We start from the raw sequence: 26,410 nt of genomic DNA, 5'->3' as shown, positions 1-26,410 counted from the left end.
TTTACCCACTCCAGTATTCTTACCTGGGAAATCCCATGGACAGAGGAGCCTGGCAGGCTACAGTCCATGGGGCTGCAAAGATTCGGACACGACTGAGTGACTGAACACACACAAAGTTTATAACAAACTCCTTACAAACATTATTAATCTCATTTGGCTCTAAATGGTTCCCTTCCTCTACACTGTTCCAGAGTCCCATGTTTTTCTATTATATCTCAAAGCTGGGGAAGGTGCACCTTGCCTAAAATTTTTATGAAATTTTTGTCCCTCTCTGCCACAAATACCATGGTGAATTCTAGCCTAGGTCCCTGCATTGGTGGAATCACTTGGTCCCCTAAAATTCTGTTTCCCCTAACATTCTTTTTTATGTTCACAGAATCCACAAGGCTCTGAGCTGGCAGCCACTGGAGAGCCTTGCCCGGCTGGCCAACCACATGAATTCTGCCCATCAGAAGGGGAGGCCAGCTCCCAACACTTTTAGAGGAACTCCATGTGTGGAGGTCCCTGACCCCAGGGGGTTTGCTTTCTCAGTAGGAAGACAAGGTGATGATTCTGACTGCCTTCACTGTCCCAAGATGGGTGAATGGACAGAGGAATGACCAGGATTGAGGTCATCCTGGTTGCTTCAAAGAGGAGGGGACCAGAGGTGGACCCTAAGAGATAGAGTGGAGCTGGGCGGGAGGCTCATTCCCTTCTGGCCAGGATGGTGAGCCTGGCTGTTTGGTACACACACGGGTGACCAGGAGTGGTGGGATGCCCAGCTGGACAGGGACATGCCCTCTCAATGGGACCATCTTCCTCAGCAGTTCGAAGTCTGTCCTTGGGCGGCAGGGCAGATGGAAAACAGTTGAAGAGGCAGAGACTTGCTGGATTTAGAATGGATAAGCAACAAGGACCTAATGTACAGCAGAGGGAATTCTGCTTAATGTTATGTGGCAGCCTGGATAGGAGCGGAGTTTAGGGGAGAATGGATACATATGTATAGCTGGCTGAGTCCCTTTGCTATTCACCTGAAACTATCACAACATTGTTAATCAGTTATACCCAATAGAAAATAAAAAGTATAAAAAATAAATAAGAGGCAAAGGCTCACACAGGCAAGTGGCCCCAGGCAGCTTTTAGCTCTCGGAAGTTTCTGCAAAGGGGGCAGCAGGTGGTGGCAGGGCAGGGAAGGGAAGGTTGGGAAGCTTGTTTCTGCCTGTTCAGAGATGCACAAGCTGCCTGCCAGCTGGGGTCTCTGGCTGCCTGAATCACACCCATCTGCTCCGGACACAGTGGTCTGTTTGTTTTACGATAATCAGCACACTTTATACCAGTAATGTGCCAAGGCTCACGGCTAAAGTAGCTCTGACACTCACGGTGATGGGAAGGATGGGAAGTGGCATACTGCCATGGGGATGTAAAGTTTCTCCCAGATTCGCGGTGAAAGTGGCCGGCAGGTGGTCCTTATGAGGAGGCCTCCAGCCAGCAGGAACCCTGCTTCCTCAAGAAGTGCAGGCCTCCCTTCCTCATCTGAGAGGGTCCGGGGCATCACCAGCAGGAGATGGGAGGCAGTGGTGGGGGATGCTGGCACCACCCAGGGGCAGCTCAGAGACACCGCCCCTGAGTCCAGACTGTGGGTTGGACAGTGAGACCCACGACTCTACAGCTGACCAGAAGGCCCTGTGGTCAGACAGCCTGTTTTGAGCCTTCTTGTCATGTTAGATAAATCCGTGAAGCCTCAGCTTCTTTATTCAACATGCACCATGCGTGTCCTAACCCTCACTGGTCTACAAGACCTACCACAGTACCTGGCCCACAGTGAGAGTTCAAGACACAGTAGTTTTCAGTTCAGGTTTGGTATTGCGTAAAAGTAAAGAAGTAACACCACGCAGACATAGAGAATAGACGTGAACACAGTGGGAGGAAGGAGAGTTGGGAAAAGCTGAGAGGGTAGCATAGACATAGATACACTATTATGTGTAGATAGCTAGTGGGACGCTGTTGTATAAGGGAGCTCAGCTCGGTGCTCTGATAGCCCAGAAGGGTGGGTGGGGGTTGAGAGACAGGTTCAGGAGGGAGGGGTTATATGTGTACCGGTGGTTCAGATGATAAAGAATCCACCTTCAATGGGGGAGACCTGAGTTTGATCCCTGGGTCGGGAAGATTCCCCTGAAGAAGGGAATGGCCACCCACTCCAGTATTCTTGCCTGGGTAATCCCATGGACAGAGGAACCTGGTGGGCTGTGGTCCATGGGTTGCAAAGAGTCAGACACGACTGAGCACACACATACTCGCCCAAGAGCCCAGAGAAGAGGGTGCTTCGGAGACCCCCTCTCAGGAGTCTTCAAACACCCCACGAGGCTTACGTACTCCATCAGAGCGGAAGTGGGCAAAAGCCACTTCCACAAACTCCAAGCTTACTGCTCTAGCTCTGTCTGCACAGACGACTGCGGATAAATGTCAGGAAAGCACTGAGGCAAAAATGAAGCTGCAAAACAAACCCAGCACATCCTACTGTTTATGTAAAATCTGACAACTCCAAAACAAATGGCAGATAGAAGCTCCTTCGAGGAGGGAGGGAAGGGCCTGGGTGAGAGGAAGAGGGGTCTTGAGTCACCGCTCAAGCATGTCTGGAGTAAAATGGCAAAATATTTACAACCATGCAGTCTGAGTTTGGAAACTCACTATTTTTGTTTTACACAGATTTCAAGTACTTACGATTTCAAACATAACAAAATTTGTCAACATAAAACTTGTCCTGAAAGTTGTAAAAACAAGAATAAGAACTCATTAATTGTGTTTATATTTATGTCTCTGTTTCCCGATCTCTTTGGGTCATAATTCCTGCCAATACATCAGCACAAAATATAAATCTAACAGTCAGTTCCAGCTTTGGTGAGGACTTTCATGTGACAGCGTTATCAGTCTGGAAGAGAAAAGCTCAAAGCTAAAATGATTTATGGAAGTGTAAAAGAGCTCTGAGCTCACAGCAGGCTGTGAGAAAGACATTAATTTTTGTTTTAAAACACATATACACACTTATCATGGAGTCAAATAGGAAATCAACTTGAATTTAATATAAAACATGAGACTTTAAAGACACTTCTCTGTGTGGAGCTTTCAGAGCTTCAAAGCCAAGTTTTCCATCTGCAGACCTCAGCTCAGCAAAGGTGCGAGGGGCTGGGGTGGACTCAGTGGACCTCAGGAAAACTCAATGTGGTCTGGATGTTTTTGGTCTAGCCTGCTTCTCCAGTTTTCAGTTTCAGAACCAGTAAAATGTTTCCAGGTTATGACATAGTTTCTGAAGTTTCTCTGAGGATCGGCCACCCGTGATAACGTACTCTAGTTCCTACCCACCTCTGGTCACTGCCAGTCACTGGGTCACTGTGTCCTGGTTGAGAGCTGCACAATTGTTCTTGTATCTGGTGTGCATGCATACAAGCACAGTGTTGATTTTCCATTGCTTCATTCATTCATAAACTCCACAGATACCTGCACAGCTGACACATGCTGGATTCCAGGTAGGCGATGCTGAACACATCAAACATACCCTCCCGCCCCCGCCCCAGGCCTAAAGTAATGTGGGAAAGACAGAACCAAGTTCACAAGTCTGGCAGGATGTTAGGCATCCTGACTGACTTCCCCCTCCCCCCTTTTGCTGTCTCTCCCTGAATTCACAGGGACAAAGATCAGACCTTCTCTGACCCGGGATGACTGTCACAGAAGAACCAGCAGCCCTTTATGTTAATTCTCAGCTTTTAAGTTCAAAAGCTGTATTTCAAGGACTGTGGAGGGGAGGACAAAAATTTGGAAGAATACTTTCTGAGCCAGTTTTCCCTTGCCCAAAGGGAGGCAAAAACTATCCCTGGTGGCTCAGATGGTAAAGAATCTGCCTGCATGCAGGAAACCCTTTTTGATCCTTGGGTCAGGAATATCCCCTGGAGAAGGGAATGGCAAAACACTCCAGTATTCTTGCCTGGGAAATCCCATGGACAGAGGAGCCTGGCAGGGTACAGTCCAAGGATGGGGTTGCAAAGAGTTGGACACGACTGAGTGAGTAACACACACAGTCTGATGGAAAGAAGGGGAATTGAAACAGGAGAGTGAGACACTCAAAATACAGCTTCTGGGGAGTTTAGATAAAGCTGCATTTCTTGAACCCTGGGGATGTGGGTTGAAGATGCCGCATAAGTGAGGGTTTGTGATGGTGGTACTGCTTCTATGATCTCTCCACCCCCACCCCCCATCACACACTCATCTACTCAGGCCCTCTTCTCCCCAGTGAGAGGAACCCATGGTCGAGGGAAATGCAACACGCTACCTGTGGATACAAAACTGGACGTGGTCACAATGAGAACACAGGTCCCAGGGCTGCAGTGCACACCTTCTTTCTGTCTTCTGTCATTAAGTGATGGAAAGAGATGCAAATAGCTAAAAACCCACAAAAATCTCTTCTACTCACAACACATTCCTTGTCATCTAATGATACTAAATAGATTGGACCACATTTTACATCCACAATCTTATGAAGTCCCGCAGCTGAACAGAGTGCTGCAGGAATTGAAGAGGAGGAAAATTAAGAATAGAATGATTACGCTGTAAAGTCTATGGAGTCATCCTAGCAAAGCGCAAGGTATCTTGGGGAACTCAGGTGCTCCCCCATTCATCACAGGATGGGTCTGAGGTTGGCCCCGGAGCAGATGACCACAAGGTGGCTTCCAGGGCTCACAGGTAGGACCCCCAGGGTCCGTGTTCCCTAGAGAAACACCCAGCAAGTGGAGAAAGGCATGGGTGCCCCACATGCTACTGCGGGACCTGCACTCCTCAGCCAACCCCTACTGTCTCTCTTCTCTCAGCTGAAAAATTAGGAACAGTCGTTCTGAATGTCTCACAAGGTGATCATGGGGATAGATGGAGACTGGGAGTCAGAGGGACGTGGAGCTGGAAAGAGCCTTATTATTATTGTGCATCCTCCTCTCTTGGTGGTGAAGACACAGAGGTTCCAGAACAACACTTCTGTGTGTGGTGCTACATGTACATGAAAAATGAGAAACAGAGACAATGGATGACACATTGGAGACAATGAAGATGTAGAGAACAACGGATGGACACCAAGGAGGAAAGCGCCAGGGGGAGGATTAACTGGCAGACTGAGGTTGACATACGTACACTATTGATACTGAATATAAAATAGATAACTGATGAGAACCTATGGTCGAGCACAGGGAACTTACTCAGTGCTCTCTGGTGACCTCAACGGGAAGGAAATCCAAAAGAGAGGGGATCTATGTATACATATAGCTGACTCACTTTGCTGTAGTCGCTCAGTTGTGTCCTCCTCTTTGCAACTCCATGGACTGTAGCCTGACTGGCTCCTCTGTCCATGGGCTTCTCCAAGCAAGAATACTGGCGTGGGTTGCCATTCCCTCCTCCAAGGGATCTTCCCAACCCAGAGATCAAACTCTAGCCTCCTGCGTTGCAGGCAGATTCTTTACTGTCTGAGACACCAAGGTAGCCGATAAAATAGAAAGCTAATGAGAACCTACTGCATCACACACTCAATGTTCTCAACTCTTCTCAATGTTCTGTGGTGACTAAATGGGAAGGAAATCCAAAAAAGAGGGAACTATATGTATATATATTCGCTTTGCTATACAGCAGAAATTGACCCAACAGTGTGAAGCAGCCATACTCCAACAAAAATTAATTAAAAAAATGAAATCTCCTGGCATCTGCTCCAGGCTTGAAGCAAAATCCCAGGGCCCACTCATGCATTGCATATTGGCCCTTGGATGGCTGCATGAGTGAGTAAAAGCTCAGGGCAGGAGAGAGAACAGGCACCGCCCTCCCATGCGGTCAGGAGGTGGTTTGGCAGGAATCCCCAAACCACCGACAGAACCACCCACAGATGTTTGTCTGACCACAGCTTCCTAGTCCCCATCACCTCTCCCCAAACCAGCCACACCCACCCTGACCCGTGCAGCCCTGTGCAGCCCTGGACCCCACAAGCGAGACTGGGCTCCCAGCTGAGTGCCTCTGCGAGGGCCATTTCCTCTGCAGGCAAATGGGGGCTGTCACCTCAGGAACCAGCTGGGGCACCCTCCCTGGCTGTGTCCTGTGCTACCCAGCCCTGCGTCCATGCCTGCTTCTCCCACTGGCAAGGGCCTTTTATCACCTGAGGCACAGATACATGAATGAAAGAAACAGCAGAGTGTAATCATGCTTACAAAAACTTTCCCATAGCGTTGAACACCCCTGCCTTTGCAAATCATACCCAGACTCCCATTCTACAGAAGGAAGATGTTACGGAGCTGAGTCACAAACACCAGTTCTCTCTCCTCTGAAAGGCTGAGTGCCATCACCCGGCTCAGCTGGTCTTCCAGAGGATTTTTATTAGATTCTACACAGTCCATGTACTTCCAGGCATGGGTGCTCCCAGAATGGTCACCCCTTCTTCCTTTTTTCCTTTTCCACACTTTCTACTGGTTTCTGGAATGGTCTATGATAAACACAGCTTGTAACAAACCTTTCAAAAGGAACTTCTCTAAATGTCATCCCCGCTCAGCAATGTACACATAAAAATTTTAAAACTGGCTCTCAGGCAAGGAGAGTGGGGAGGAGACCTGATTTTTAGCATTTGCCTGTAATATTTGTAAAATGTGTAAATATTTTCACCACAGCCAATTTCAATCTACTTATGTGTCCTTATTGAACTCAGAGGTGGGAACAGACACAGAAGCTCATCTCAGTATTTTTACTACACAGATGCAATAGATGCAAAGGACTCCTGGAGGAGAAAAGGCAGAAGGTTTGATGAAACTGTTAGGAATCAATGAGTTTTGAGAGCTGACCACCTTTGTTTTTAATATCATTTAATAATTGGCTCACAAAATTCCTCGGGGCTTCTCAGGTGGCTCAGTGCTAAAGAACCCGCCTACCAGCGTAGGAGACACAGGGCATGTGGATTCAATCCCTGGGTCAGGAAGATCCCCTGGGGGAGGAAATGGCAATCCACTCCAGTATTCTTGCCTGGAAAATCCCATAGACAGAGGAACTGGGCAGGTACAGTTCATGGGGTCACAAAAGAGTCAGGCATGTCTAAGCGACTGAGCTCCCATGCACAGAGTTCCTGAACATTGGCAAGGGAGCTGCAGGAACTGGGGTACCTCACCCCTCCCAGAGGAAGTCTATTCTGCAAGGGTATTCATGCCAGGGTTCCTGGTTGTTCTGACACCTGGAGGGCTTCAGGGTCCTTTAGATAGATGCAGAAGGACAAGTTCAGACTTTTGAGGAGGGTGCCATGTGGCTACTAGACAGCAGGTGTCTGTATGGCAGTGACAGGTGCACGTGGGTGTCCGTCCTGCTGGTGAAGGCTCAGCTTTGGGGACAGGGTCTCCAGCGCTGCTGGCTTTCAATGCCCAGATGACAGAATGGTGATGATAAACCTGGTTTGCTGTCCTGTTACACACATTCACATGTCTTGACTTTTATCTTAGGTACCCCACTTTTTAAGACTCTACACCATGATGTCCAAACTCCAGGATCCATCAGGCTCAGAGGTTCACTTCACAGGTGAGGGTGCTGAGGTTCAGGGGAGGGTGCGAGCTCCCAGGGGAAAATAACGGGGGCTGGTAGCCAGGTCTTGTCTTTTTATAAAACCACTTGCTGTTCAAAGTGCTGAAGGTACTCGATTTTATTTGCTTGCTCATCTGTACAGGCACTGACTCATTTCCAGAGGCCTAATAAGATTCATCCTCCGTGATTTATGGAAACCTCTGTGCAGCCTGTTCAGTTCTGGAGGTGACACGGAGTGGCCTGGCTGCATCTGACCAGCTGCCTGTGTTTAAGCCTTGCCTGGTGGTAGAAGGGGTAGAGCTCACAGGCTCCAAGTTGCTGCTGTGTCAGTGATAAACCGAAGAATGACCTGTGAGCTGGGCGCTCTGAATGCCTCAGTTTCATGATGAGAAACCGAGGTTAAGAGTCCATGGGACATTAGTCGGGCTGGCTTCACAGGCACACAATTAGGAGCCCTACAGGAACCAGCGTGCAAAGGGCCAGCCTTGGTTTCCTGCTCCCCTGTCGCTGTCTTGGAGGTCTTGAGTTGTGTTTTTGATTCTGTGTATTCTAAGTGAAGCTGGAAGGGAGACCAGGACCATGGAGCATGTGCTCCAGCAGAACAGAGGTGGAGAATATGTGGGCCCCAAGAGTGACCACGAGTCCTTGCTGCTCGTCCACGTGCGGCAGCTGAGTTTTGTGTGGAAGTTTTCAACTTCCCTGGCGACTCAGATGCTAAGAAGTCTGCCTGCAATGCAGGAGACTCATGTTTGATCTGGGTTGGGAAGATCCCCTGGAGAAGGAAATGGCAATCCTCTCCAGGATTCTTGCCTGGAGAATCCCATGGACAGGGGAGCCTGGCGGGCTACAGCCCATGGGGTCGGAAAAGAGTCAGACACAATTTAGCAACTACAACAACAACATCAACAACATAGAATGTATAAACCCAAGAGTGAACCCAAAGGTTAACTATGGACTTTGGGACATTATGATGCATCAATGTAGGTTCATCAGATTGCAACAAATATATCATCTGGGGGGATGCTGATAATTGGGGATGCTGTGCATGTGTGAGGCAGAGGGTATACAGGATGTCTCCATATGTTCTGCTCAATTTTGCTGGGAACCTTAAGCTGCTCTAAAAGTCTGAATTAAAAAAAAAAAAGTAGAACAGAAAGAAGACAAGAAAAGAAAAGAAAAGAGAATAACGACCACAAATTCCTCCAAAGTGGAGGCATGGAATCTGAGACTTAGTCTGTTAGCTCCAGAGTTCATGTCTCTCACAGCGACTGCCCTCTACAGTTTACAAAGGGTCTCCCCATACTGTCAAGTCAGTGCCATATGGGTTTCAAATTAAATGTCCAGTTCTGACCTCCGGTGCACTGAAAAGAAACTTTTCACAGCTCGTAAATCGTTAGCACCTGCTATAATAAAGTAAGCATCAGTGTTTAAGTCTCCGAGCAGAGGTCAGGAACTGAAATCCCCCGCTGCGCCCCCAGAGCGCTCTTGTAGGTATGAATGCAATGAGATGTGTGTCGGAGAAAGAGATGGAGCCAAAGGCTGATGGCAGGGAGCACGGAATCCAGGACAAGAAACCTCATCCGCCCTCCCTCAGGGGGGAGTCTGGGGGCTGCGGAGACCATGACAAGAAGCCAACTTAGTTCTCTTCCTGAGAAGGAAACGTCTGACCTCAGCACGTTCCTGTTCCCGCACTTGTTAACTGTGGCCAAAGAGCGTGAACCAGGGAGCGAGTACAGTAACAACCCTGTGAGATGCAGGGTTCATGGAAGGAGTGTCCTCCGTCCCTCTCCTTGACTCCCCAGCCCTGAGGATAAAGAGTCGGTGGGTGGATCTCCACTGCTTGGTGGCAACAAGGCCAAGTCTGCCATGAAAGGAGCGACTTTTACTGAACAAAAACCTACAGGAGCTACAGGAGGAATGCTCGAGCTGGCAACACAAAGGTGGACTAGATAACCTCCCACATCTCGGAGTCTTTTTTTTTTTTAATTAATTAATTCATTTTGATGGAGGATGATCACCTTATAATATTGTGATAATCTTGCTATACATCGACATGAATCACACGTGCACGTGTGTCCCCCCATCCTGAAGCCCGCTCCCACCTCCCTCCGCACCCCATCCCTCTGGGTTGTTCCAGAGCACTAGCTCTGGGCGCCCTGCTTCATGCATTGAACTTGCACTGGTCCGCTGTTTTACATGTTTCAATGCTATTCTGTCAAATTATCCCACCCTCGGCTTCTCCCACAGAGTCCAAAAGTCTGTTCTTTATGTCTGTGTCTCCTTTGCTGCCCTACATGTAGGATCGTTGTTCAGTTCAGTTCAGTCACTCAGTCATGTCCAACTCTGCAACCCCATGGACTAGAGCACGCCAGGCTTCCCTGACCATCACCAACTCCCGGAGCCTGCTCAAACACATGCCCATCAAGTTGATGACGCCATCCAATCATCTCATCCTCTGTTGTCCCCTTTTCCTCCCACCTTCAATCTTTCACAGCATCAGAGTCTTTCCCAATGAGTCAGTTCTTTGCATCAGTGGCCAAGGTATTGAAGTTTCAGCTTCAGCATCAGTTCTTTCAATGAATATTCAGGACCGATTTCCTTTATGATCGACTGGTTTGATTTTCTTACAGTCCAAGGGACTCTCAAGAGTCTTTTCCAACACCACAGTTCAAAGGCAGCAATTCTTTGGAGCTCAGCTTTCTTTATAGTCCAACTCTCACATCCATACATGACTACTGGAAAAACCATAGCTTTGATTAGGCAGACCTTTTTTGGCAAAGTAATGTCTCTGCTTTTTAATATGCTATCTAGGTTGGTCATAGCTTTTCTTCCAAGGAACAAATGTCTTTTAATTTCATGGCTGCAGTCACCATCTGCAGTGATTTTGGAGTCCAAGAAAATAAAGTCTGTGACTGTTTCCCCATCTATTTGCCATGAAGTGATGGGACTGTATACCATGATCTTAGTTTTTTGGATGTTGAGTTTTAAGCCAGCTTTTTCACTCTCCTCTTTCACTTTCATCAAAAAGTTCTTCAGTTCCTCTTTGCTTCCTGCCATAAACGTAGTGTTATCTGCATATCTGAGGTAATTTATATTTCTCCCAGCAATCTTGATTCTAGCTTGTGCTTCATCCAACCTGGCATTTCACATGATGTACTCTGCATAGAAGTTAAATAAGCAAGGTGACAATATACAGCCTTGACGTACTCCTTTCCCAATTTGGAACCAGTCCATTGTTCCATGTCTGGTTCTAACTGTTGCTTCTTGACCTGCATACAGACTTCTCAGGAGGCAGGTAAGGTGGTCTGTATTCCCATCTCTTGAAGAATGTTCCACAGTTTGCTGTGATCCACATAGTCAAAGGCTTTGGTATAGTCAATAAAGCAGAAGTAGATGTTTTTCTGGAACGCTCTTGCTTTTTCTATGATCCTCTCTATGAGGCTGAAGCTGCAGACCCCCAAAGGCCAAGGGGATCCCCTCCCCTGACAGCCGTCACCTCTCACCCATCCTGATATGCAGCTCAGCTGGATAGAGCAGGCACCTGGCCTCCACTCCTGGGAGACAGAGAATCTTTATTTACCTGTTTGTCAGGTTTGCTTGTGTTTCAGGTGGTAAGGAATCTGCCTACAATGCAGGAGAACTGTTCAATCCCTGGGTCAGCAAGATCCCCTGGAGAAGGGAATGGCAACCCACTCCAGTATTCTTGCCTGGAGAATCCCATGGACAGAGGAGCCAGGAGGGCTACAGTTCATGGGGTTGCAAGGAGCCTGACATGACTGAGCACACACACAGCACAAACAAGGGAAAGGCAGGACCTCTTGTAAGATCTGAATTATTCATCATCAGCTTCAAGGAAGCCACAAAATTGTCTTGACTTTGAGGTTCTCTGCCTGAGAGTAAATCTTCTCAAGCAGTCCAAAGCAGTTGGAAAAAAAGAAAACTGAACAAACAAGCAAAACACTCAGCCCACTGCAAAGGTCAAGGTTGAGTTCACATCCTCTCCTGAAATGTTGGGATCCACTAGAAACCAGCTTCAATAACCCATGGTTCTGAATTCCCAGAAGAACACAGAACAAGTTGGTGAGCTAGTATGATCACAGGCTTAGGCCTTCCTGACTGGCATCAGAATTTCAGAACCCAGTAAGAGAATTTTCTACCCACTTCCAGTTATCAAAGACCTTGTCCAGGACAACAACATAATTAAAAAGTGCAGAGAAACCAACTGGTAATGCAAACCTCATTAAGTTGGCACAGCGTGACTCATGAGGAAAATTAAAAGGGCTGGAGGGTGTGCAGAGAGCTAAGGTCCTTCACAAAATGGAAACATTTTCACAGATTTTCAATTTTAACTTATTACCACAAATAGCAGTAGCACTGAATGCTGTGGGAGTCAACCCAGGCCTATGACAGTGGATGGTGCAGTGCTAAGTCAGGTCTGACTCTTTGTGACCCCATGGACTATAGTCCGCCAGGCTCCTCTATGGGAGCCTGCCTATGGGAATCTCCAGGCAAGAATACTGGAGTGATTTGCTATGCTCTCCTCCAGGGAATCTTCCCAACCCAGGGATTGAACCCACGTCTCTTACATCTCCTGCACTGGCAGGTGGGTTCTTTACCACTAGCGCCACCTAGGAAGCCCAAAAGCAGATGGAGGTTCCTCCAAAGAGCTTCCTTTGCCAGGTGGGTATGTCCAGGACAGACCTGGGTCTGTGAGACTTTGTGGAGATGCCGAGTGGTGGTGGTGCTGGGGGTTGTCACCGGACGGAACTGCTGCAATGCCACAGGCAGCAACGTGGCTGCTAACGACCAACACACATGCTGTCATTAAAATCCACTTAACTGGATTATGAAAGCGATTTAAAATGACTTCCTTGGGTGAGAGGAAAGCCAAGCTTAGGTTCCTCTCTGTTCACTTGCAAGTCATCCCTTGGATCTTAAGCATACTTAAATGGAGCAAGAACAGTTTATTCAAGCGCTCCATGTATTTTTTTTTTTTTTAAACTCCATATGCTTTCATTAAACTCCTGCAATGTTCTATTTACCACGAAGAATCACTTGAAGTCCCTAACTTCAACCACTGGTGACAGTCTTTATTTTCATTCTAGTATGGGTTCATAGTAATGGAAAGAGTCCCTTTAATTAACTGACTCACCCACGGCTGCCCTGAGCCCTCACTTGATCTTTTGGGAAAGCAGTGCAGAGCGCTTAGCACATAGAGGATGTAGTCTGGGAAGATGCTTGCAAAATACAGGAAACGCCATATAAACTCTTCATGACTCCAAATGCAGCTGACCCTCCGTCCCGGGAAGATGCCCTCAGTCTGGGTGGCTGTCTCCTGCAGGGAGTGCTGTCAGAACGCGTAATGGCCATGTGTGACGCTCAGGCCAGGGGTGACACACCAGTGGGGACACAGCACAGAACATCTCTGGCTTCTCACCAAAGGTGTCTGTTACCTTCTCCACCTGCACTGGGTGGGCCAGAGCTCAGAGTCAAAGCACTGCACTTACAATTCTTTGTGGCCAGCTGAGATTTTATACTTTCTCGTCCAGGGACCTTCCCCAAATTTAATATCTGTTCATGCACAAGCAGGAAAAAAATGCAGCCCAACCACAACCACCACCAGCCCATCCCTGAGGACCAGCCTTATTATCCCACCAGGGGCTGCTAATGTGTGTGGCTCTGATTGTTAGGATTTGATACGTTTATGAAGCCGAGATGAGTGCTTTTGTAAACTCTCCCTGGGAAGGTCCTACCCAATTTATTTACTAATTACCAGCCAACTACACATGTCCCTCACTTCTGAATGCTCTGTTAAAGAAAGGAACAAAGATGCCCAACCACATCTGGGATCATTATGTAAAGAGAGGCGCTTTTCAGGTGTTCTCTGTGAGATTCAGGGAGGCATACAAATAATAGGGCTGAATGGTTTAAGTCTGACTTCCTAAAGTAGCTAGCAAAATGTGAGAAAAGGAAGGCCTGCTCCAGACCTGATGTGTTCCATGATGTCACTATCCTGGCACCTGGATATCATCAGATGCTCGAGGTTTTTCTCAGTTGGTAAAGAATTGTCTGCAATACGGGAGACCCAGGTTCAATCCCTGGGTGGGGAAGATCCCCTGGAGAAGGCAATGGCAACCCACTCCAGTATTCTAGCCTGGAGAATCCCATGGACAGAGGAGCCTGGCAGGCTGCAGTCCATGGGTTTGCAAAGAGTCAGACACAAATAAGCGACTGACACTTTCACTTTTGTGTATCTTGGTGTAAACTTTACCATCTGTCCCCTGTTCTCCCCACACAAGCAAGGGGGCCCGTGACAGCCCCTGCATTCTGTTCACCCTACAAACTGCTAGACACCAAAGGAAGGACACTTGGTTTTGAGGTACACAGGTGACTGGACATCCCAAGGTACTTGACTTTAAGCAAAAATGTCCTTGGCAAGCACACAGGATAAACAAGGAGAATGTTGAAATATCTTACTGCAACCCTCAGTCCTGCTTTCATCCACCATGTAAAAACACAGTATAAAGCAAGCACACACTCGCACACACCTGACTTTCCTCCTCTAATCTTGTTCTGAATCTACCTCCCCCCGCAGGGAACTTGAGTTTTGATGCCAGGAGTCCAGTCGCCTGGCCCAGCCTAGCACCCTAGATGCACCCTAGACACCCTGCTGGAGCTGCCACTGCAGGATCTGGGCCCAAGGATGAAACACATCCTGCACCTACCCGGGTACCTGAAGATGCTGATGCTATAAGAACCCTCACACTGCACACACAGAGAAAAAAGTGCACGCTCCCACATGCAGTCTTTGCTGTTGTGCAGTCGCTCGGTCATGTTCGACTCTTTTGTGACCCCCTGGACTGTAGCCCGCCAGGCTCCTTTGTCCATGGAATTCTCCAGGCAAAAATACTGGAGTGAATTGCCATTTCTTTCTCTAACACATGGTCTACTTATAATAAGCTAAGAGTGCAGTTTAAACCCTAAATATTTTTGAGATCTTCCTACCCCACTGATACTGTGGAATTCTCCAGAGATCCCTGATACAGGAAGAAGAGTGTTCTCCAGGTCAGAAAGCCAGGGTTCTGATCCTGAGTTTGTTTCTCAGCAGCTGTGAATCCCAGCCAGGAATGTTTACTTGTCATGATTCACATTTTCTCTCCTCATATCTGACATAAAGTCACATCAGTCCCGGGATGTGTTCCTCCCATATTTAAGTGTGAGTGTGTGTGAGGGTGTGCCAATGTGTGTGTGTGCTTGTGTCGTCTTTTAAAAGACAGTCCTCCTTTTTTTTTTTTGGTACTGGGACTTCTCAGGGGTATAATTTTCCCAATTGTAAAATATAATTTATATAGTAAGACCCTTCTTCTAATAGGAAAAGCAAATTCACTCATTTAATCATGCACCTAGAGTCTGACATTGTCATTGGATTAACTGTATCACTTAGAAAACAAATTCTGTATTAATTGCACTTTTTCCTACCCATCTGTGGCCAGAGGTACAAATACAGGTTTTAACACACTGCAAAAAAGCCATCAATAGACTTTCAAGGAAGCTACTTTTCATATTAATTTTTGATTCATGAAAGCTATTGGGGTATCTACAAGATTTACCTTTTCCCAAATGTAATTTAAAGCCAAGTCATTCTATGCTTAGTCACTCAGTCACGGCTAACTTTTTTGTGATGCCATGGACTGTAGACTTTCAGGCTCCTCTGTCCATAGGATTTCCCAGGCAAGAATACCGTTTGCCATTTCCTACTCCAGAAAGTAATTCTAGAAACCACAATAATTAGCAACATGCAAGAACTTGTACTTGAAAAATTTGTATAATTTGAACTCAGAAAACCAATGGTTCTGAAGTTAATATAGCATTCTCCTCTCAGGCTCAAATCCTAGAAGCAGCCTAGCATAGGACTAAGTATGTGAATTTTAAATTTCTGAAAACAGAGGCTTCTGATCAAGACACTGCAGGATTTTTCTTTACGATATATTCTCTAATGCTTTAGCTGATATATTTCTAAACATCCCAAGAGGCTACTTTCTAGGCTTGCACTGTTCAATGACCCAATAACTCAAAAATGTGTTAGTTGCTCAAGCGATTCTGACTCTTTGCGACCCCGTGGACTGTAGCCTGGCAGGCTCCTCTGCCCATGGGATTTTCCAAGCAAGAATACTGGAGCTGGTATTGCCATTCCCTTCTCCAGGGGATCTTTCCAACTCAGGGATTGAACCCAGGTCTCCTGCATTGCAGACAAATTCTTTACTGTCTGAGCCACTGGGGAAGTCTCAAAGCACAGGGGTAATTCTCTTGAATCTTAGCTTATATTTTTCTTTGGAAATGTCACTGCTGTCATACCCCGTGAGCGTGAATTTCATCCTACTACTGCATGACCGGATATCCCAAACGGCCTGGGCCACCTTCCAGCTGCAACTCAAGCTTCAGTCTGCCTCCAGGTTCCAAAAGACACGGGCTCCAGGCTCTGCACTTGCAGCCTGGACAACCTTCTGGAGCCAGCACACCCAGAGGGGCTGGGAGCTCCCAGTCAGTGCCCTTCCTCTTCAGAGTGGTATCTCATGTTGCTGCATGGCCTTTATAGACACTCAAGTTCAGTCCAGTTCTGTCGCTCAGTCATGCCTGACTCTTTGCTACCCCATGGACTGCAGCGCACAAGGCTTCCCTGTCCCTGACCAACTCCCAAAACCTGCTCAAACCCATGTCCATCAAGTCAGTGATGCCATCCAACCATCTCATCCTGTCACCCCCTTTTCCTCCTGCCTTCAATCTTGCCCAGCATCAGGGTCTTTTCCAATGAGTCAGTTCTTCGCATCAGGTGGCCAAAGTATTGGCACTTCAGCTTCAGCATCAGTCCTTCCAATGAATCTTCAGGACCGATTTCTTTTATGATCGACTGGTTTGATCTCCTTGCAGTCCCTTCTCAAGAGTCTTCTTCACCACAGTTCAAAAGCATTACTTCTTTGGTGCTCAGCTTTCTTTATGGTCCAACTCTCACATCCATACATGACTACTGGAAAAACCACAGCTTTGACTAGATGGACCTTTGTTGGCAAAGTAATGTCTCTGCTTTGTAATATGCTGTCAAGGTTGATCATAGCTTTTTTCCCAAGGAGCAAGTGTCTTTTAATTTCATGGCTGCAGTCACCATCTGCAGTGATTTTGGAGCCCAAGAGAATAAAGTCTGTCACTGTTTCCACTGTTTCCCCATCTATTTGCCATGAAGTGATGGGACCGGATGCCATGATCTTAGTTTCTTGAATGTTGAGTTTTAAGCCAACTTTTTCACTTTCCTCTTTCACTTTTATCAAGAGGTTCCTCAGTTCCTTTCTTCCCTCAAGGTGGTGTCATCTGCATTTGGAGACACCCAAGGCCAAGTTCAAATCCCAGCTCTGTTCTCACTCTTGAGGCAGCCACCTCTTCCTTCTGAGCTCAGTCTCATAGCATGGCCCAGGTTGTGGCCAAGGTGCCCCTGATGCCCTGTGCAGACATAAGAGCAGGGTAGGGCATGAAAAGTCTCAAAGCAGAGGCTCTGATTATTCTTGGCATCACTGCTCTCCCCAGGACTATGGGCTGTTGTAAGGGATGTTCATTATGGATAACTAAAGTTTCCTTCTCTTCTGAGCAGGGGAATCAGCTTTTCGATATGCCAGAAAACACAATTATCCATTCCACGCAATCCCCATGCTGGAGGACACCTTGGAGAGAGTTTAACCTGAGTCTTCATCTGGCAGCCCTGAAAACCACGCAGGTCCCTACAGGACTCGGGACCAAGAGGTTTCCTTGCTGCTTCATTCTCTGAGAAAGTCCAGTGCAAAACTGCTACCCCAACCCTCACACTTGTTAGAAAAAACATCAGCCTGGAATTGGGGATTCTTTCCTGGAGAAGACCACAGTGGGCAGCGGAAAGGAGGAGGGGTATGGACAGGTCTGTTCAGACAAGTCCCCGAGAGTGTGTGGTGGTGCTCTGATGTCATTCCATCCACTGGGCAATGCCACGCCAAAGCAGGAGGAACTTGGTGCTGGAAGGCAGACCGGAACCTGCCTATGGCCAAGAGAAGACAGTAGGCAGACCACTGGGGGAAACCTAGCTTTTACCAAGTGGCAGGTCTAGGATGGACATGAGGGCTGGACCAAACTACTGGCTCAGAGCTGCTCAGGCCAGTCCCACACCCTTTACATTAGGGCCACCACTTCACCCACAGGCCAGGTGTGTTCCATGCATTTTGAATTGCATTTCTTCCCCATCAATTTAGGGGGGCGGGATATGGCTTAGAGTTTAAGATCAGGATGGAATTTTGTAAGAGTCATAAAAAATCCATGCTTCTGCCCAAGCCCCATGTTTACACATAAATCGCTCAAAAGTAGAAAAATGGCAGATGGAGTAATCCACAGTCCGATGTTTATGCATAAGAGTAGCTGGTCACCTCTTCCAGCACACTCAGGGTTTGGACTTTGACACCAACCTGTTAAGAACACTGAAAACTGCTGTGTAAATTACACCTGCACAGTCCCGATTCCAAAATTAGTATCTGATTCTATGTAATTATTTCTCTTACTGTCAGTTGTCATTTTAATCCCCTCATTTTTTTTTTTTCCCCTAGTTCTTTTTAAAGGAGTGTTCAATGATTAAAATTGCAAAGCTTGACATACACCTACCTTGAAGGCACTATCTTTGCTAAGCAAGAAGAGTAAAGTAGTTCACTTAATTTAAGCAATTAAAAATTAAGATGATACAATAGAAGATCCAGGAGGGAGAAAAAACACTGTATACTTAGGTGAGTATTAAAACAAAGGCTGTTCCAATTATTAATGCATAAGACATTTTTTATGCAAAAGCATCAAGAATGAGACACCAAATCCAGACATTAATTAGAATGTTCTCAAAGGGCAAATATCTCCAAGTTTCTGGAAAGGAACTTGTCATTGGCTTACCTAAGCAATAGGTACAAAACTATAGAAATAAGTTGGTATTTGTAGAAAAACTTAAGCACTGAGAAACACTTGGATAAACTGTAGACACAGAGGATAAAACTCCAGTTAGTATAAGCATTCACACACTGCATCATCTCAGGAAAAGGAGAATCTCAGAAAAAAAGAGCTCCAGAAACAACATCTACAGGAATTTCTCAGCAACCACTTCACTGTTTAATCTCACAGGCTGGCCACAAATCCTTCCCCAGACTCAACTGACGTGTTCACCCATGAGTAAACCTTTCCCTCTTAATTATCCTCATCAGAGACTGAGCACCGCTGCCTGCTCTTCCCTACATAATAAATCCATTCACATATTTTCAGATGTGAAGTTATCTCAGCTTTGAATCCTCCAGTCTAAATGCCCAATTCTTTCTCTTTACTTCCCAGATCGCAGTTACCACTTACTACACTCACCAAATGCTGCTTTCTGCTTTGAGCTCTCTCCCACCTTCTGCCCTTCTTGTCTGAACTGTGGGGCTCAGAACCCCACTAAGAGCTGAGACTTATTACACAGTCTCTACAGAGATTTAGTAAAAAACTCCAGAAGCTGCACCTGCACCAAGCAGAAAGGAATACCCCAGTTTACCTCACTCACAACAAAAATTTTATCAAGAATTCCAACATGTTTGAGTGACTTTTCTTAAACTCAGCTGTAAAATTCAAGGCAATTCTTCCATTAGTTTCCAGCACTCCCCACTCCCTACTGCCAACAGTTTTCCTGATGCATTAGTGGGAAATGCGAGCCTTCAAGGGTTGGAAAAATTTTGGTTGCCAGTTTCAGAAAAATAGCGGGTAAAAATAAGCTCAAGGCCACACATCATTTATCCTTTTAAAAGAAAACGTCAACCCCAAGTTTGCAACATCAGCATTTCAATTTATGCAACCCACGGGTCATGAATTTTATTTCCATATGGCAAAGTATGTCAACCAAAATTTCAAAAAAAAAAAAAAAAGTAACTATCGAGTAACCCGCCCTAGGCTTTAAAATGTGCAGAAAGTACTTAAAATGCTTTTCGAGTGCCCCAGCAATGTCCTCACCAAGCAGACAGCAGACCGAGGTGGGGATCAGCTGGCCCCTTCCCGGTCAGAACGCCAACCGCACACAAAGCAAAGATTCCGACCAAATATGGTTTGCCTCTCCTCAATTTTTCAGCCTGATCACTAAAAATACGTTCACAACCAATCCAGCCAAGCGTTACTCTTCTCCCAAAGTGCTTCTCGGATTATAAAACAGCTTTGAAAGTTCAGCCTGACAAAACAAACACGGTACCAGGGGGAGAGACCTGGAAGGCGTTCGAAAAAAGTCTCATTTAAATTCCTGGAAAGCACGGCTTCTGAAACAGCTATTCGAATCTCTCTGGAAGGAGGGAGCAGCCGCTTCGCTCCAGCCAGGAGTTTCACTCCGCTCCAACCCCCTGCATCGCGAAATCCGAATGAGATGGACGATGCATTCCGTACCCACGAATGCCACAAATCTCCTTTCGGTACACGGTGGAAAGTGGGACAACTCTGAAGCCACCCTCCTCGCGCCAGTGCGCAAGAACGAACAGCCCCACTGCTCAGGATTCACAAGATCCTTCTGCCCCAAACGTTTCAGCTACAGAAAACTAGAGATCAGGCTTTAAGAAACGCAGTTGTGCCTGCGGGTGGGGTCGAGAAGACAATTAAAGACCTCGAGCCCCTTCCAGAGTCAAAATTAAAGATCAGGGTCAGAGTAATCGGGGCACACTGTGTCCTCCTATCTCCAGAGCGCAAGCCTTCCGGTGGGCTCACCTCTCGAGGAATTTCCTGCTTCTCCCCCCAAAACTGTCTTTAGCGTTCCCCCACACCCCACCACAGGTCTGGGAGAGGGTCGCCGAGTCTAACTCGGTGCCGAGGTGCACCCGGGCTCCGGCGACTCAGCGGCAGCCGCCTGACACCGCCCGACCCCGAGCCCTCGGTCGCCCACCTTCTCCTTACTCCGCGCCTCCCGGCGCCCGACCCCGAGGCGTGGAGTCGGGGACGAGCAAGTCACATCTTCTTCTCCCGCGGCCGCTCGGGCGCGCGCCACGCGCTCCAACAATCGCACCGACTGGAGCCGAGAGCCGGGGCCCGGGCGCCAGACGCGCGCGCAGCTCAGCGGCTCCCGCAGCGGCCGCCCGCCTCCGCCGAGCAGCCTCCCGGCGCCGCCTCAGAGACCCGGCGGCCTGCGCTCGCGTCCCGGGCGACCGGCGGGGTCTCCTCCGGTCCTGATCGCTCGGTGCTGGGCTGCGAAAGCGAGCACGGGGGGCTCGGCCTCCCGGCCGGCGCGGTGTTGCGCTCAGCCCGCGCCGCGCGCCTCATTGTTCCAGGCGGCGGCTCCCTGCTCCCAGCCCCCGTGCAGAGCCTGCGTCGCGCCCCGCCCCGCGCTCCCCAGCGCCCACCCCTTGCCCCCCGCCCCTCCGCCTCGGCGGCTTCCTCCGGCCTCCCCTCGCTGCCGGGCTCACCTAGCGGGCGGCAGCTGGCCTCGGCAAGTTCCGCGACCACTCCCCACTGCCTGGCCCCGCTGCCTAGAGGCGGTGGCGCAAGGGGTACAAGGTGGGCGCTCCCCGGCTGCGAGCCGTGCCCCGCTGGTGGCACAGAGTGATCGTAGACTGGGGTGTCTCGGCGGCCTGTAAAGGCACGCCTGTCCCCGCCGCCGCTGCCAGCCAGCCCCGGTCCTCCGAGGGTCACCTGCACGGGCTCCGCCCGGCACCGCGCGCCGCAGCCGCGGGCACTCGGGCCTGGCCGACGGCGGGGTTGCACGGACTAGGTCCTGCTGTGAGCTGCGGGGCCAGGGTCAGGGCGCCTGGCTCCGCGGAAGTGAGTCTTTGTGAGCCCCGCTCCGACACACCCTCTCGCGGCGCCGAAGGCCGGGCTACCTGCACGCGAGGCAGCGCCCCGGAGCGGGCCGGGTGGGGCGCAGGGGAGCGAGCGCAGCATCCTCCCGGCCAGCGGCTCCCTTTGTTCCGCCCGCTCGGCGGCTCCGCACCCCTGCTCGGCCCTCGCTCCCGGGAGCTCCTCGGAGGCGCTAAGGGTCGGGGTTGCAGCGGGAGTAGCCACCTGCCCCTGGGAATTCCCTAATGCACAGTCTGCCCGGCCATCCTCGCCGGGCCGGCAAAGTTCTCCGGACCGCGGCCCCCAGGCTGCTGGCCCGGCGCGCGGAAAACCGGCGCCGGAGCCGGGGGTGGGGCGGCAGATCGGATGTCCCTCTGCCAGCCCGCGGAATGTCCATTTGTCGCCGCGGCCCTCGTCCCTTCTGAGGGGACCGCAGCTGGTCCCTGGGACCAAGACCACGACGCGCTTTGTTTGCTGGTAAACACGCGCCTTTGAACTTCAACACGCTCCCCGCGTGCGCGACGGAGGCGGTAGGCAGCTCCCCACCCTGTAGTCCTCCGGCGGCCCCAGAGGGCTGTTGGGGTGGAGTTGGGGGATCCACCAGGTAGTGGCCGTCTCAGAGGGACAGATTACCTCCCCCCAACCCCGCCGCCCTCCATCCTGGGTCCCAGTAGGAGCTGGCAGTTTGGAGACACAAATCCTTCACTAAATACACTATTTTAAAATTCGTATGTACATTCATTGACCTAATTCAGGGTTTTTAGAAGAAAACAATGAGCTGGATATCCAATCCATTCAGTATTTACTGAGTGGCTGCTGTGTTCCGGGATTCTGGGCTGGAGAAGGAGCAGTAGACAAGAGAAGCTGAGTAGCACTTCTTTCCTGCCTTCAGGGAGTTTGCAGAAATTTAAACCATCACCAGGTGTCAACTAAAACTGACTGGGCAAGGCGCGCTGCCCTCCATCAACAGTGGGGGCCAAAAACGCTCCCCCTGTGTTTCCCCAGTTGTGGTGATGTTCTGTCACCTGGAGTTGGGAGGACTTGCAGTGAAGGGATCGTGTGTCATATGGGTTTAGAGAAAAGTGTTTTGATGAATGTGAAACACCGACAATATGGCTACAAGAACGTGACGTGATAGGATCCTGGGCCTGGTGGGGATGGGAGTAATGCAGAAAAATCCACCCCTTGTTCCCCGACAGAGGGGTTCCCAACCTCCGAGTTCGCGTGCCCGAGTATCTGAGGTGGAGCTGGTGTAAAGCAGTAGAAATAAAGTGCCCAATAAATGTAACATGCTTGAATAATCATGAGCCATCCCCCTCTCCAATCCGTGGGAAAATTGCCTTTCAGGAAACCAAGAAACTAGTTCCTGGTGCCAGAAAGATGGGAGACCACTGCCCCGAGAGACGCTGGCAGGTCCCACACTCTATGGGCCTTGATTTTCTCTTCTGCATAATGCGCTGAAGGGTACCTACCTTTCCGGTTTATGTTAAGAGTAGAGCTCAGGGACTTCCCTGGTGGCGTGGTGAATAACAATCTGCCTGCCAGTGCAGGGGACACGGGTTTGATTCCTGGTCAGGGAAGACCTCACTTGCCACAGGGCAACTAAGTGAGCAGAAACTACCACCCCACGTGTGAAACTAAAACTACTGAAGCCTGCGAGTCCTAGAGCCAGGAAGTTGCAGTTACTGAAGTCCACCTGCCCTGGAGCCTGTACTCTGCAACAAGAAAAGCCACTGCAGTGAGAAGCCCGCACACCCCAACTAGAGAGTAGCCCCCGCTCCCACAACTAGAGAAAGCCCACATGCAGCAACCAAGACACAGTGCAGCCAAAATAAATAAATCAAAGAGTAGAGATCAGGTATTGAAATGTCTCCCTAGTGCCTGAAATGGTAGATCTAATAATTGTAGTAATTAATATATAATAATAGCTATTATTAAAATCCCTTAACCATGAAATAGAAAATAATTTATATACTTTTCCTATAGTGTATACATATTTAAATGCTGCAGAAGTTAGTGCCTTGATTACCCTAAGGAAATTTTAATGAGAAGTTAAATAAGAGTAGCCAAATAACAATTAACTTTATGCTTGTAGAAAAATTACCACCTGCAGGCAAATATGCAAATCATTGTAAAATTTTAAGTGAATTTATTATTTATGGTTGGGTTAATCAATGAAGTGGGGCTAAATTGACTTAATTATTGCTTCCTAAGGAAATCAGAAAGCTAGTTGATAGACATAAAGCTATCAACTGATGATCGTTTCTGTCCAAGTGTATGGTAAATAAAATATTTTGACATCCTTTAATTGCTAAGAGGCATCTCAAGTAGAAACAGATTATTTAGTTTTTTTTTTTCATTAGTCTACATATTTGTGAAAAATTCACTGGCTCTTCTGGCATTTTAATATTCCATTCCTTAAAAAAATAAACCAGAATAAGTTTATTCTTAAGCATCAGAAACCCATTTGGCATTACGCATTTCCTCCTAATAAGATGAATGTCCTTTTCTGTTTTTAAACTCAGGGTCCCACTATTCTTTTTCTTATCCAGTGTTGTCAGATGACGAATGTGTTCACAGGAAACAGTCCTTCCCTCTTTTGAAATTTGTCCTTGATTAGCAGTCAAATCCAGAAGTTCTGTGAACTCCCATCTGAGGAGTATCTGGGTTTGGGTAGGAAATGGATAAATATTTTCTAACTGTATCATTGTTGAATCTGGGGGACTTGTTTCCACTTAACTACTGTTCGTAGAAAAAATTGCTCTTCTATTATTATGCCATTCATTCTCACAATAAACCCACAGATTATTTGACAGATGTGGAAACTGAGGCTGACAGATTTTTTTTTTCCTAGGATCATTTTCTTTAAGCATTATGTCTTCGGTTCTGAGATTGTCACTCTGTAAGTGAAATTAGTACCTCAGGGAGGAAAATAACTTAGAGACGTGTTCTTCATACTCAATCAGTGAGACAAATGTGTATGTGGGCCATGCCAAAATGAGCTTTGGATACTCACTTGTTTGGAGTCCATTAAGTAGTGCTAGGTCTTCCCAGATGGCTCAGTGATAAAGAACTCTCCTGCCAATGCAGAAGACGTGGGTTCCATCCCTGGATTGGGAAGATCCCCTGGAGAAGAAAATGGCTTCCCACTCCAGTATTCTTGCCTGGAGAATCCCTTGGACAGAGGAGCCTGACAGGCTATAGTCTATGGGGTCACAGAGTTAACGACTGAGTGACTATGCAAACACTTAGCAAGCATGCAAACCGTGCTAGGATCAGGAACAAACATGCTTTTCCTAGCCAACCTATTTTTTTTCTTCTAATTGTCATTTAGTCTTAGAAATATTAATAGGAAGATGACCACTATTAAGAAGGAGCAGGCTCAGGATTTTGGATGGATATTGTGGTTAGAATCCCAGACATGCAGAAGCTAACATCAGTGACCCTTCCATATTTTCAGATGCGGAGAACAAGATCTTTATTTTCATCAGATGTGGGCTTCCCTAGTGGTGCGGGTGGTAAAGAATCGACCTGCAATGCAGGAGACCTGGGTTCAATCCCTGGGTTGGAAAGATCCCTTGGAGAAGGGAATGGCAACCCATTCCAGTATTCTCGCCTAGCAAATCCCATGGGCAGAGGAGCCTGACAGACTACAGCCTATGGGATCATAAAGAACTGGACACAACTCAATGACTAACACTTCACTTCAGTAGATAAGAAGCCTGTACCGGAAGACACTGAGGCATAACTGTCTCTTGCCACAATTCAGCTTGCATCTCCGTATCCTGGAGCTCCAACAGGAAATGGAGCAGCCTCGGGGAGGGTCAGGGGGTCACAACTACACCTGCAGAACTGACCTAGGTGAAAACAAATCAGGCTGTGAAAGAAGTTTCCCTTTTGGAAACTTTTCCGTATAATCCACCGACATAAGTTTAAAAGGACAGGACTCAGAGCCCAGGGTTTGAGACCCCTGCATCGTACAGCAAATTCCCACTGGCCATCTATTTTACACATGCTAATGTATATGTTTCTAGGCTATTCTTTCTATTCATCCCACCCTCTCCTTCCCTTCGCCCACAACCCCATGTCCACAAGTCTCTTCTCTATGTCTGCCTCTCCTTGCAGATGGGTTTGTCAGTACTATCTTTCTAGATTCCATATATATGCATTAATATATGATATTTGCTTTTCTCTTTCTGCCTTATTTCACTGTTTGTAACAGGCTGTAGGTTCATCCACCTTATTAGAACTAACTCAGATGGGACAACTTAGAGTGGGATGGGATGGGAAGTGGGAGGGAGGTGCAGGAGGGAGGGGACGTATGTGTACCTATGGTTTATTCATGCTGATATATGGCAGAAACCAACACAGCATGTAAAGCAATTATTCTTCAATTAAAAATAAATTTAAAAAAATTTTTTTAAAAAAGGACAAGACTCATCAGGGAGATCTGGGTTTTCTACCAACCCTGTCACCTTCGTGAAGCTGTTTGAACCTTCTGAGCCTCCATGATCTGGTCAGTGATGCAAACTAAACCCGCTTCACAAATACCTGCAGGAGGGGGAGCTCACTGCACAAGCTCACAGACATCCACAAGTGCACCGCACTTCAAAGTTTCTGTAAAGGCTTCTCTCCCCTCAACTCTGAAGTAAGAGGTGAAGAAGTGGGGGATTAAGGCCATCTAGAGATGGCCCTGTTACTTCTAAACTGGGGGACCATAATCATTGCTAACACTGATGTTTTAAGGCCTACATACTAAGCCCTTTATAAATATTGACTCATTTAATATTAATAACAAGGATTTTGGAATAATTTCAAACTTAAAGAAAAATTAGGGAACTAATACCTTCCCCCAGATTCCCCAGACTCTGGTGCTTGACTGGGGTTGTCACATTCCCCCATTACTTCTATCTTTTTTGTCCTGAAATGTTTTATCCCGAGAGCAAGTTGCATCCATGGTGTTCTTCCCGCCCCCGCAAATGCAGGTACTTTAAAGGGGCTTTAAGCCACTTTGCTTTTAGAAAAAAAC

At 47.8% G+C, this 26,410-nt stretch overlaps 1 protein-coding gene across 7 annotated transcripts in view; it reads right to left on the bottom strand.

Annotated features, from left to right (window-relative positions):
- The window catches only part of ST6GAL2 (ST6 beta-galactoside alpha-2,6-sialyltransferase 2), an 81,414-nt gene extending 59,580 nt beyond the window's left edge, over nt 1-21,834 (bottom strand). For 2 of the 7 annotated variants that reach the window (XM_070479068.1, XM_020886013.2), the window contains exon 1: nt 20,495-20,582. The gene's annotated coding sequence lies outside the window, so the exon portion shown is untranslated. Of the gene's footprint in view, nt 1-19,584; nt 19,750-19,829; nt 19,969-20,004; nt 20,076-20,494; nt 20,583-21,011; nt 21,093-21,425 lie in introns of those variants that run through there. The other 5 variants (XM_070479053.1, XM_070479048.1, XM_020886015.2 and 2 more) reach the window with 5 other exon arrangements.
- Between the last annotated feature and the right edge of the window lie 4,576 nt (nt 21,835-26,410).

Source organism: Odocoileus virginianus, chromosome 2, assembly GCF_023699985.2.
Source record: "Odocoileus virginianus isolate 20LAN1187 ecotype Illinois chromosome 2, Ovbor_1.2, whole genome shotgun sequence".
Lineage (NCBI taxonomy): Eukaryota > Metazoa > Chordata > Mammalia > Artiodactyla > Cervidae > Odocoileus > Odocoileus virginianus.
Note: the sequence above shows the minus strand (reverse complement) of the source record. Positions and strands in the feature narration are given on the sequence as shown.